At 33.8% G+C, this 12,941-nt stretch overlaps 1 pseudogene; it reads right to left on the bottom strand.

Moving 5' to 3' along the window:
- Positions 1–4,920: 4,920 nt before the first annotated feature.
- LOC110649960 (uncharacterized) lies at positions 4,921–6,421 on the bottom strand (annotated as a pseudogene).
- Positions 6,422–12,941: the final 6,520 nt, after the last annotated feature.

Genomic DNA, 12,941 nt, shown 5'->3' with positions numbered 1-12,941 from the left:
ATTTGTTACACTTAATTAATTCTAAGCATACCAACATCACTTCCACATTCATACAAACTTACCTACTCTTTTAATTCAATCAAAACACATGTATAGTCATATCAAACCCTAGCTAGCCAAAATTTCATATAGTCCTCCAAAGATGTTTTCATTTCATTTTAAGTATATTTCTAAGTTTATCCAACTATAAATACAATTAATTCAACTAGAAATTCAAGTTTAGCTACTAACCTTGGTGTAGCTTTCCAATCTTCACTTCCTTTAATTTTCCTTCAAATTTTCTCTTTTCAATCTTCTTAACAAGACTCAACTACAAGTTTTAACTAAGAAATCTATAAATTTCATGGCTCAATTTTTGGGTTTAAGAAGCTTTTTAATGAGCTTCAAGGGAGGAAGATAAAACAAGTGAGAGAGATGAGAGAAAGAAGTGGAACGGCAATGAAGAAGAAAACCCACAAAAATGATTTTTTTTTTAACTTAATTCCTTTTTTTTTTATTGGTCACTTAAGTAGATAATTATCCCACTTTTCAAAATTTAAAATTAGATTTATTATGTCATGCATTATGTCATGCATGATGATGTCATCACTTTTTTACTTTTTCTTTTTCTTTTTTTTCTATTTATTTTTCTATTAGTTCTTTAATTTAATTTTCGATTCCGAAATTTTCTTTTCTCCGATTTTATTTGACAGTTAGGTCAGGAGTCAGCTCTCGGGGTCAATTGACCAAATTGCCCCTCGCCGGTTCAACCCGGTTTGCAAATAATTCAATATTTCTTTCGGCTCCCTAACCTAATTATTTAACTGGCTTAACAATTCTTTTTTGTGATTTTCTTTTTTCCACTGTGTTCGCAATAGTCCTAAGGACCGCAACATCACATTTTACGATTTGAAATTTGAGTTTAAATCGACTTCGCAATCCTTCCCGAGAAGGTCATCAATCACTGTGACTCTCGGCTCATTTAACTTCTTATGTTCTGTTTTTCTTATTTATACTTAACTAATTGGCAATTGTTAATTATTTGTATTCAGGGCTTATCTAGTTGTCTTAAGTGTGGTTCTAATCCTCTTAATTATCCAGACCGACACTGGTCACTGGAATAATGAAATATACCAGGCTATGCAAATAGGGGTGTTACAAGTTAAATCGCAAGGAGACCAAGCTCATCAGGTGGTTCAAAGGAAGAGAGAACCCAAGGATTCAAGTGCTAGGCGACTGGTCCTAGCCATTACCTTACTTTTCAGCTACCGTAGGGGCTTTTTTTCTTCCTTCTCCTTTTTGCTCCTTTGGGTGATGCGATTTCTAGCGCCATAGTGGCGTGGTGAATCTGTTTAGAACCTGCAAACTTCGTTGTAGCCATGTGGGTTTGTTATACCATGGTCCTCCTTCCTTAGACTATGTGCTATGAACAGGCCAAGCTCTATTCTTCAATTTGTTTCTTCTCCCTATCGGTGGTGGATGTCTAGCCCAACAATGGTTCCGGGTATCCCATGGCATATGGTGCTAGTGCAGCATCTCCATTTTCAACGGTTCTACAGGTTCGGATCCCTAAATTGCCTCTGCTAGGATTTTCTCTTTAGGTCCATGGATCCCTTTGCTAGGCTGAGGCGGGTGTATCGTTTGAGATGGCCTTGGGTATCATTTGGGTTTAAGGCAAGTTTGTATTCTGTCGTATTGGGTGAGTCACCCATATGTACTGGGCTTTAAGCCTTTTTTCATCAATGAAATCCTATTATCTTCAATTATATATATATATATATATATATATATATATATATATATATATATATATATATATATAGACAAAGCAAGCAAACAAAACCTTCCAATGGATGTCAACTGTGATGAAGCAAGCAAAGCAAACACAACTATAAATAGACAGAAACTTGATCTCTTCTCTACATAACTCAAATCCAGGAAAATTTAAGGATTAATATTGATAGAATATCATGAAAAGTAAATAAAAATCTAATGAACAAGAAAAAAAGATGAAATTTAAAATAGAAAAGAGGAAAATGAGCCAAGAATTAGCAAAAAGATAGATAGTGATGAGTAAAATGGAAATACAGATGATGAAATCTTACAGATATGAAGCTGAGAAGTGAGAAAGGACGAGACAAGTGCAGTTGGAGAGTGCAAATGAGAGAGAGAGAACAAAAGAGTGAAATGGTGAAATGGGAAGCTGTGAGGGACAAAAATTTACAAAAGTTAGGGTTTTGTCTTGAGAAAAAATGGTAAGGAACTAAGGAATGGCAGGCCCAAATTGCACTAGTGTTAAAAGAGCAGGCCCAAAACCCAAAAAACAAACAAAACCAATTTTTGGATTTGGTCATAGGTTTGGTTTGATCTTGTTCTCATATTTTAGTATGTCAGTTATTCAGCTACTTCGGTTCGGAACCAAAGTGAACCTTACCTTTGCACTCCACCTAGATTCTTGTAAGGTATGAAGTAGGACTGAGCAATATTCAATCTGGATCGAATATTCCTTATTCAGTAAATCAGTTTGATTTTAATAATGGTTCGATTCGGTTTGATTTTATTTTATAAAAAGTCCAATTATTTCGATTCAGTTCGATTTTGAAAGATAAAAAATCTGTTAAACCGAACCAAACAGTATTATACCAATACTATGCATTTTGTAAAAACAGGGTTCATATATTTATATATATATATATATATATATATATATATATATATATATATATATCAATTTAATGGACAGCAATCAGCATTAAAAGTTCATAGCAGCGCTCCCGCTCCCTTCTATCTCAAGTTTCGACTCTCCTCTGGCTCTCTTGCTCCTCGCTCAAAGCCATCAGTTTGCATTTGCAGCGCCTCTTTCTCATTCACTCTCACTTCATGCCTTCATTGATCATCAGTAAAACCCTTCGTCGACTCAAGTCCTTGTCGGCCATCTTCCTTCTTGCTTGCAATCCGTATGTGAAGACCTCTAGTCTTGCTTTGGTCGTCAATAATCCCTTCATTTTTCAGTAAGTTAATTAAAAATCTACTTATAGATTTAGGGATTTTTATTTGAAATTGATTTAGAGATTTCATTTCAGTTGAAATTAATTTAGGGATTTTATGATTTTATGAAAGAATAAGCATAGAGAAAACTAAGTCCCTCTCTGTTACTGCTATTAAGTTGCTGAGGTCAACTGTTGAAATTGGCTCATTAAGGGCAGGATGGGCTATTCATCATGTGGTTGTTGTGTGTGATTTATGTAAAGATTTATTTGTGAATATTACCCTACTAACAATGTATTCAAAGTTGAGGGGTTTAGCTGATGCAAGTTTAATATTTGAGAAAATGCCCGAGGACTGTGTCGTGTCGTGTGGAACATTATGATATCTGCATATTCTCAAAATGGTTATCCTGAGAGATCCATAGATTTGTTGAGATATATGGCGAAATCTGTGGTCAGAGCTGATATGTTTACTGTACTTCCTACTGTTTCCTCCATCAGGCAGTTGAAATCTATTGAATTGGGAAAAGAAATGCATGCTTATGTGATAAGAAATGGATCAAAATGTCAAGTATCAATTCCTAATTCTCTTATTGACGTGTACTGTGAATGTGATTGTTTGAACTATGCTCAAAAGAGTTTTGAATTGCTGTCAATTAAGACTGCAGCTTCATGGAGCTTAGTACTAAGAATTTATTAGAGGATTAATCCTGAAGCGACAAATACTAAGAATTTTGAAAGCAACAAATACTAAACAAGTGATCCTATCTATTTGTTTTTTCTTGTTTTTAAATTCTATTTATACAAATCAAAATTTACAATATGTTAACATTTTTAATTAATTGTCAAGAATATAAAATGAATTTTTGCAAAATGCTTGCTATATATAAATAATTTATATATACTTGATCAATATCTATGATAATTCATATTTATTGAAAGAATAATTATTCGTTACAAGAGAGGGAACAACAATTAGGTTCTGTTCTATTCAGTTTTTCACATTTTGGTCCGGTTCGATTTGATTTTCCATATATAAAAGTAAAAATCAAGTCCAAATTAAAAAGCCCATTGAAGCCCAAAACCGATTGACCCGAATTCGGTTCTGTTCTATTCAGTTTTTCACATTTTGGTTCGGTTCGATTTGATTTTCCATATATAAAAATTCAGTTTATCCAGTTTTATCAATTCAGTTTGGTTCGGTTCAGTTTAAACCGAATGCTTAGCCTGCATGAGACCGTATGGGTAGCATAAACACACCTGAGGCAGACTGGTCTATCGTCATCCACATCTTTTCAAGCCTTTTGTAGTTTTGTTAACAGTTGATAAATAAACATACACGACCATCTCAACAGCAATCATGTTTGCCATAGGTACATAATGATGAAGATGTTCCAAGATTATACAAACTTATATTGATGTTTCACTTAATTTAAGGTATCACCAATGATAGCTAACCTTATACTCTTCTTTCTTAGTTTGTGATACATTTGAATGTTTAGCCAGACCTAATACACTAAATTGAATCTGATTTCATGCTTGAAAAGCTTCAGATGGGAAGGTTAGAGGATTTGAATCACAGAGCAGAGAGAAATGCCAGAACTACTTTGGTAATATGCATGCCTTCATTAATATATTTTCAAAAACAAAACAAACTTGACTAAATTATTCCACATGCACATGCATGTAAAGACGTAGTAAAATGAAATTGAAATTCTAATCAACAAATGCCAGAAGAACTAACAAGTATTGCTTGATATTCAGAAAAACCCTGAGAAACAAATCTCCAACATTCTATTTCCAGGTTTATTCATTATTCATCGACCTGGAGTATTATTTCACAAGAAGAGTTACAAATACAAAAGTATAACTTACCGCAAAACTCACTGAACAAGAAGAACTTCAGCAACATAATTAGAACGAGACATAAGAATAACAAATGGGCAATTAAAGATTTCATAAATTTCTTTTTTTGAACTGATAAAATCTGTGATCATATCGGATGCATCAGAATCAATTTACATTATGGAAGGAAAAAATAACTTATATTAGCTATTATATACAACTGAAAATTTCAACAATGCAGGTCAAAAGCATAAGGTTCAATCATCCCGTAGGCAAAATGAAACTAAGGAACACTACCTCAAATCCTTGTAGAAGATGAATCAAAATCATCAGGAGCAACCCGAGCAATCCAGTTGCTGAGAGTTCGCTTAATATCAGAGTGTTTAACATAAGCCAACTCATACATACTACACAAATTCACTACAAGCGTCTCATTCAAAGCCACAATGGGTACTCTCTCAAGCGAATTCTCCAACACCTTAATTGAATCAGACAAAGCCCTCAAGTACATCAAGCAGAGAGCTTTGTTATTAATGGCAACAACATCCATAGGATCTCTCTCAATGCACTCCTCGTATTCCCTCACTGCAGACACATAATCCTTCCCAACCAAATACACTAACGCCTTGTTCCTATTCACCTAATTCCTGAACTCAATCTCACTCAACAACTCATCATCACACCCACCATTTCGCTTATTCAACAATTTCTCAACCTTATCGAATGAACGCTTTGCCCCCCCCAAAATCCCCAATTTGCATCTGTATATACCCTAATTTTGACAATAAAACAGGATCCAAATTTCCACGAGAAACCAAATCTTTACTCAAATCCAAACAAACACCAAATTCTTTATTCCCCAAATGCTCGCTAATTATTCAATTCATAACAAAAACCTCTCTTTTTCTCCACATTTTAATTAAAATATCATGATCTTGTTTTTCCTTTAGTTTTCCAGGAACAAAATCGAGCAACGTATAAAACCGATCTAATCCTTCTTGGTAGTTACCTGATTTTATCGGAATCAGTGCATGAAGCCACCGGAGAGAGAAGGGGACCACAGAACCGGACCGATTGGGGTTGATTTTCAGATACGTTTCGTAACGGTAATGGTGGCAATCGAAATCATCGACGGAATCGAGCTCCGTGATAACGTCCTTGAAACGGCGTAGTTTGGCAAGACCAAGGACGTTGTAGGCGAGGTAGATAAGATGGTCATGAGGTGTGTTAAGGAGATAATGAGAGCGGGCACGACGGACCTTGTAGGGAATGGAGTGCCAGCTGCCGCGGTTCGCAAGGTCCTGGAGAGAGGCGAGCTCGTGGGCGAGGTCATTTAGGGAAGCGAATTGGCTTGATAGCGGATCTGCGGACAGCGAGACGGGTTCGGGTTGAAAATCGCGTGTGTCAGAGTCCATAGTCGGCAGTGGAAGGTTGATACGCGTCGCCTGAGTCACCAGAGAGGCTGCGAGTGCAATTGTGGACTGTGGATAGCTTGGGAAAGCAGGCTCATGATTTGGTGGCCCTGGTGCAAGCGATATTGGAATGGGTATGGACTTGGCGTGGCGTGTCTCGTAACAGCTAGACTTGTCCATGGCCCGGTTCCAGTCCCATTTTGGTCTAGCCATCACGATTGCAATCAATTTTGGTTTGAAACTGTTTTAGTTCAAAATGATTTGATATAATTTTGATCTGATTTTAATTCAACTTTAAATATTATCAAATAAATTTTTGAACATCATTTATACAATTTGTAATGTAAAAAAAATTAAAAGGACCTAAATATAATCTCAACTTAAAAAAAAAAAAAAGAAAATAATATTTTGAATTGACACTATTTTCATTAAGTTCAAAATATGACCAAAAAATATAGGAGCAAGAAGAAATTTGAACCGAAGAGTTATCTGATATTTTATTAAGATGTGTAAAAAAAATATAGACACTGAATTGATGGATTTGAAACTAACAATATTTACTAGGCAAAAAATCATATTAATATTGAGCATTTTATTTATTCATTACTAGCCAAAATAATAGGAACATGAGTCTAACAGAAAAAGAAGTCTAACTTGAAAAAATAGACCGAGTAAGGTGCACTAATTTGTGACACTCCCCCTTAGAGCATACTTATGGTCAATAACTCCAAGAGCATCTCTAAAATTCTCAAACTTAAACTTTGCTAAAGCCTTTGTAAATATACCCACTAGTTAATAAGTTGTAGAGATTCCTTTTAGCCCAATTTCCTGATCCAATTACTTTTCTTGAATGCAGTAATGATGAACTTCAATATGGTTTGTCTGCCCATGGAAATTGGATTAGATGCAAGCTTAATAGCACTTTCATAGTCATTTTTGATCTACATAGCATAATTAACTTTGCTTAATATGTCTTCCATCAAACTTTTCAGCTGCATGCATTCTTGTGCAACCATTATTGCTTCTACATATTCAGCTTCAATGCTAGATAAAGCAGTAACAAATTGCTTCTTGCTACACTAAGAAACCATAGCTAATCTAGTGTTGAAACAATACCCCAAGGTTGAGCATCAATCATTTACATCTCCAACCCAATTTGCATCAGTAAAACCACTCAATTAAAAATTTTCATACCTCTTGTACATAATACTATAAGCAAGAGAACCCTTTACATAATGTAGGATTCTTTTAGCAGCATCTAAATGAGAAGTTCTTAGACTTTGTATAAACTAAGAAATGACACCAATAGAATATGTGATTTCTAGTCTTGTGATAGTTTTAAACTACATAGGTTTAGCCTTTTCTTTTGATTCCCCCATACTAAAACGTTGCAATAATCTCTTTGCATATCTTCTTTAAGAAATGAAAAATCCATGATCTATTTTTTTCAACTTCTAGACTAGGAAAGCATCTAATTTCACCCAAATTTTCATCTTAAATCGAATAGCCAAGTCATTTCTCAATAAGAAAATCTCATCTTCATTATCTCCATACCAAGCACATAGTGCTTGTTTCAACCTTTATAGTGCTTTCTTCAGCCAACAAACATGGTGAGGACATTGCTTGGAGATGATGAATCCTTTTGGGATGTTGCATGAACACTTCACAATCCAACTCTCCATAAAAGAAATGCATTCTTAACATCAAGTTGCCATAACTTCCAACTCTTAAATGCAGTAAGTGAAAGAATTGATTTCACCATCGCCATTTTAGCAATCGAGCTAAAAAGTCTCCTTATAGTCTAACCCATAGCTTTGAGAAAAAAAACACAAGCAATCAGATGAGCCTTGCATTTGTTGATTGTGCCATCTAATTTCTTCTTCAGGTGATAAATCTATTTACAAGTGACTGGCTCATAATTTTCAGGTTTTAGCACAAGCTCCCATGTCTAATTTTTGTTTAAAGCTTTAATTTCTTCATGCATAGCTACCTCCCATTCTGGACGATCCTTAGCTTTTTCATAATTTGTTGGTTTTTCTTTCATCTAATGCTCTAACTAAAAACAAGATGTAATAATATAATTATTAAGTTGAACCTCACAATCTTTGAAATAACTTGGTTGTGTTTCCTCCCTTGTTGATCTCCTTATTATTACTGCTCATTATTATATGAATTTGAGGAATTTGGAGCAAGAATTTCATCATTATTAGAGGCCTGCACATTTTCTTCAGGGACTAGTTGCAAATTTTCTTGATCACCATCAAAAGTAACATCTTGAATAGGAATTTTCTAGGTAGCATAATACGATGAAACCTCATCGAACACAATATCTCTAGAAGTGACAAACTTCTTGCTTTTAAGATCCATACATCTCCACCCTTTCCTACATAAATCATAGCCAACAAATACACATTTTTTTTTGCTTTTAGGTCAAGTTTAGTTAGGTTAGGTTTTGGAATATGATCATAATAAGCTGAACCAAATACTTGAAAGTAATTCACATTTCGCTTTTCATAATATAAAATCTCAAAAGAGGATTTTTCTTTACTTGACCATAAAGGTAGCTGATTGATCACATGGCAAGCACATTGAACAGCTTCTACCTAAAGCTCTCGAGGTAGTTTTTTTTTTTTTTTTTTTTTTTAATCATGTTGCCATGAAAGACTCGTACAGATGAGATGAGCTAATTTCCTTTCAGCAACTCCATTTTGTTAAGTAGTTTTGGGCACGTCATTTGTCTTAGAATACCATTATTGTCACAGAATTTGAAGAAATTATTTGACATATATTCCCTTTCATTGTCACTTTGCAAAAATTATTTTCATCCCAAACTCCTACTTTACAGAGTTTTTGAATTCAACGATTATTAATAGTGCTTCACTCTTCTCCTTAAAAATTTCACCCAATTGAACCTTGAACAGTCATCCACCAATACCATGATATACACTATAACTTGGTGTCATTATTGGTCCTATCAAATCTATATGAACCAGCTCAAACATGGTAGATGTACGATTTGATGAGTTCTAGAAGGGAAGATGATGTGACTTTCAAAATTGACAGCCTTACAAATCACATCCTTATGTACATTCTTCAAAGTTAGCATCTCGTCTACCAATTTCTTTGAGGAAATTTGTCATAGCATTTGATATCCTAAATGGCCCAAGTGACCATGCCAACTTGATGCACTATTAATTTGGCTTGTCTTCTTCATGTAAGCCTTCCCCATTGACATAACAAATAAAGAACCTTTCTTTTCACTAGTGAGAACAACATTAGCAGCTACATTCTTCACATTATCAAGAACTTTCACATCATTTGGACCAAACAAGACATATTTCTAGAATTAATATTTTGAGAATCTAAAACTAAATTACTTTTCAAACCTAGAGCATGATAAACATCATTCAGTTTGATGGTCTTTGTATCATCACTAGTTCTAATCTTCATAATAGCTTCTTTTGCAACTGGATCCATCGAGTTATCAACTATAACAATAGCTCGCTCTCTAATATGTTGGCACAGCTCTAGAAGTACTGAATCATTTTTGGTTACATGGTGAAAATAGCCTAAATCAATGATCCACTCCTCTTTGCACTTGTCATGGTTGAAAAAAACTTAAGCAACATCATTTCTTTCTTCATCTACTTTTTATAGTGAAGCACTACTCCCATTTGAATTGTTCACCTCCTTCATTTTCACCTACGACATTTACTTTTAAAAGCTTCACTTTGCAATTTTTTCTTCATGTGCCTAATTTTTCAACTTCTATAGCAATTGATTGGGTTGCTATTCTAAGAGCTGCCACTAGTAGCAATTGATTGGGTTGTTATTCTAAGAGCTGCCACTAGTAGCTTTTTCTTCATTCGAGTTTTTTTCATTCTTCTTATTCTCTGGTGATGTATTCTTCTTGTTGTGCTTTCCTTTTAAAAAGAGAACAACATGTAGATTAGAATTTTTTACCATTTGCTTTGCCAAGGCCTCCTGATTGGAAAGCAAATTCTTTAATTCTTCAACCGAAGGTTGCATTGCCCATCCTTGAATGGAGGTGACAAAAGGTGTGTATTCTTTCAATCCACAAATGAGACACCAACGTAAATGTGCTTCACTAATTTTTTTTGATCTGTATCTAATTTTGAAATTTCAACACAAATTCTTTTAGCCCACAAGAAATATTAAAAAATAGACATACATCCTTGTTTGAGCATTTCAATTCTCTAGTAGCAATAATCTAGCTGTATTCATCTTTAAAACAGTCTTTCAAGTGTCCCCAAAACTTCTTTTGGGGAATTTACATCACAGATGTGATCGATGAACTCTTTACTTATTGATGTCCTCAAAGCAAAGAGGGCTTTACTACACTTCATCTTCCATTTCCTTTTTGGTTCAGCATTTACTGAAGTGTCCATAGGAATTACTGCATCAGCACCAACAACCAACTCTCACAAGTCTTAACCTTGTAGAGAGGCCTCATACACACTCTTTAGTACTTGTAGTTTGTACCTACAAGCTTCTCAAAACCATATTGTCTGTTAGAACTATTTCTCCCATTTGCAAAATCCATATTATAAAACAAGAACTTGCTCTCCATGCCTTTCAATCTCCTTCAACAAGACAACAACAGCTTGATAGACAATAAGAAAGAAAGAAAGAACAACAAAGGGCCTGAACCAGGCTCTAATGTCTATAACAAAAAAAATAAAGAAGCAGGAAGAAATTTTGAATAGAATATAGGAAGAAATTTGAACTAAAGAATGATCATATTTTTTTATTAAGATGTCTAAAAAATTAAATCAAATTTTGAATTTATAGATTTGAAGCTAACAATATCTTCTGAATAATCTCTAATAGTAAGCAAAAAAATCCTACTAATATTGAGCATTTTATTTACCCATTACTTGACTTAATCTAACCTAAAATAATAGGAATAGAAGTCTAACAGAAAGAGAAGTCTAACTTAAAAAATTGATTGAGTAAGATGCATTAATTTGTGATACAAAAAAAAGGGAGTTGTAACCTATTGGTTTTTGAAGGAAGGATATAAAGACATATATTGAGACTAAATGTTGTATAGAATTTTATTGATCAATTTGGTATTCACACAACCAAAAATATAACAAATTATATAAAAAAATCTCATAAAATCAAAATAACTACTAACAAACCAAAACAAAACTTATCTTCAGCTTGACACTTTTTTTTTAATAACTTAGCATATTTTTTTACAGTAGCAAATAGATGTGTATCCAACACTTCTTAGTGCATCTTTTGCTACAAACTCTAAATTTATTTCTTAAAACTTCAAATCTAGCTTTAGGCGCAACTTTGGTCATGATATCTTGCTGGCATATTTGGCAGGGCTTTGGTCATAACATTATGGCATTTTTTTATGAACATTAGGTCATATTTCTTTGTCATTTGCATTTATGTTTATAGCTTGCTCCTATTCTTGGCTTGACTTTGTTGTTTTTGGAGAAGTCCTTATTCTTCTCTTGATTTGTCTTGACATGGTGTTGTGTTCTTTTCTTCTTCATATGTGGACTAAATGACAAGAATCTTTCACATGCTACCTTGCCGCTACCTTGCCACAATCTTGCCTTCAGTTTATGCCTAATTTATTAGGTATTCTTCATTTTTTTTTTTTCATCTTGAATCTCTCGTATTCACAAACCCTTCAGAAATTGGCTTTGACACCATTTTTAGTTTTTGAAGTAAGGATATAAAGACATATAATGAGACTGAATGGTTTATAAATTTTAATGATCAACTTGGTATTTATACAACCTAAAATATAACAATTCTCATTAAATCAAAACAACTACAAGCAAATAAAAAAAAAAAACTTATCTTTAACTTTTGACTTATTCTTTTGCAACAACATAGAATATTTTTTTGTAATAGCAAATAAATGTAGAATATTTTTTTGTAATAGCAAATAAATGCATATCCAACATAATCGATCCCTATACCCCAATTCTGAGCCATTCTTGAACTAGAACCGTTAATTTGGTCCGATCTTAAATTTGATCCAAACTAATTTCAGTTTGATTCACAATTTGAACTGACCCATAACTAGGTCTAGTTACAATTGCCATGAATCCTTGTTATAATTGGAACAAATTACCAAAAGGGAAAATTATTTTTTCGTCCCTGAGGTATGGCATAATTAACAATTTTTTCCTTTTATTTTTAAATTTCATCCTTATATTTTAATTCTATCAATATGAAGGTCCTCCTATCAAAATTGTCATCAATGAAGCTTGAAATGACCATAATACCCTTGACTAATTTGAAAATTTGCTAAAAAACTTGCCACACTTTCACACAAAATAAGTATGCATTACATAATATTTTTTTCTGGCATTTCATCAAACAAGAGACATGAAGTGCACAAGATAAATAAGTATGAAGAAGAATAAAATTAAAAATCGATATACAACCCAAGGATCAACAACAAACAAAATTGGTCCCCTCTCCAACATTTCCTCGCTGCCTCTGCTTCCTCCTCTCATCTCTATTTCTTCCTTGCCTGCTCCTGTTTGCCTCCACCACTTACTCTATTTCCCTTAGAAATAGTAAAGTAGTAGCCCATTTCACCTTCATATCTCTCACTTAGCATACCCTTATAGATCATCACATGAAAATCACCCTTAACCTGCAAGCTTTATGAACTAGCCTTATCACTAATATAAATTTATGAAATTGACTTACTATTATA

This window comes from Hevea brasiliensis, chromosome 10, assembly GCF_030052815.1.
Source record: "Hevea brasiliensis isolate MT/VB/25A 57/8 chromosome 10, ASM3005281v1, whole genome shotgun sequence".
Taxonomy (NCBI): domain Eukaryota; kingdom Viridiplantae; phylum Streptophyta; class Magnoliopsida; order Malpighiales; family Euphorbiaceae; genus Hevea; species Hevea brasiliensis.
Note: the sequence above shows the minus strand (reverse complement) of the source record. Positions and strands in the feature narration are given on the sequence as shown.